The following is a 1,055-nucleotide window of genomic DNA, read 5'->3' as shown; positions in this document are numbered from 1 at the left end:
GGGTGTCCTTCGGGGTTGGGTTGGGTGATGACTGCCTTAACCTTGCCTATGATATTCAGAGAAAGAGACCCCTGGTTGGGCCATCCTACCCCAAAAGCCAGCCACCCGGTGGAACAGAGGGCCTCAAACTTACCCTTCTTGATGCTAGGGCCCAGTTTCAAGGCCCTCTTCTTTACTTCTGAAAAGTGAGAAAGAATTGTGCCTTTGGGGGTGGCCTGAGTTTGGCCCATGGTATCTGGGGAACTGAAAGTAAAAGGAGAGAGAGAGAGAGAAAGAAACCACTTCAGACAATGATGACCGGTGGTTGTGCTTGTGAACAAGTGCCTTCTGTTGCCCAGTTTTTTTTCCACGGAGGACGTGAATTTATCTGGGATTCATGTCTGGGACCCCCTTATTCTTACACGGGAGTCTTTTAGCGGCGAGCGCCCTGTGGCTTTTAATTGCTCGACCCGTGCCCGCGGGGCTGTTGTAGTGGTTGACAGGAAAGGCTAGTCTAATGGTTAGCGCCAAAGACTAGAGTTGCAGAGTGTGAGAAGGGGCTTTCGTCTCCACCCGTGAGGGCTGTCGGGGTCCGTTAAGAGGACTAAGAGCCTTCCACCTACATCAGGGAGTGGCCCTGACCAGTAGGCCTCAGTTGCTCCTTTGTCATTAACGGTCCCACGCGAAGACTCTGGTCCCGAGTATGGAACAGTATATGGAGAGGAAAAAAGTTTTAGAACCAGGTGCGTATAGAAAAATACAGAACCAATCCCACTCCTACTATAAGGAGCGTAACCATCAGCATACATCCACACCACATTTCACTACTTTCACTCGGACCGGTCCTCCTCTCACTCTGGCGCGCGCCGCATTCACCACTCTCACTCTCACCTTCCAGATTCCCAAGGCTCCTGGTAATTCTCCCGAAGGGCGTCCACTCGGACTGCCGTAGGGTCAGGAGTTCGACCTTTTCCACTTCTGGCGCCAGCTTCCTGTCGTTAAGCTTCCTTCCCAGAGTCGGATCTCTCCAACCCCTAGGGCCAGGACTCGAACCTGGACTTCCCTGCTCAGGACTC

The sequence above is a fragment of the Nannospalax galili genome, unplaced genomic scaffold (genome assembly GCF_000622305.1).
Source record: "Nannospalax galili isolate Female #2095 unplaced genomic scaffold, S.galili_v1.0 scaffold30, whole genome shotgun sequence".
NCBI lineage: Eukaryota > Metazoa > Chordata > Mammalia > Rodentia > Spalacidae > Nannospalax > Nannospalax galili.
The sequence above is the reverse complement of the archived record's forward strand: the minus strand, read 5'-3'. Positions refer to the sequence as shown.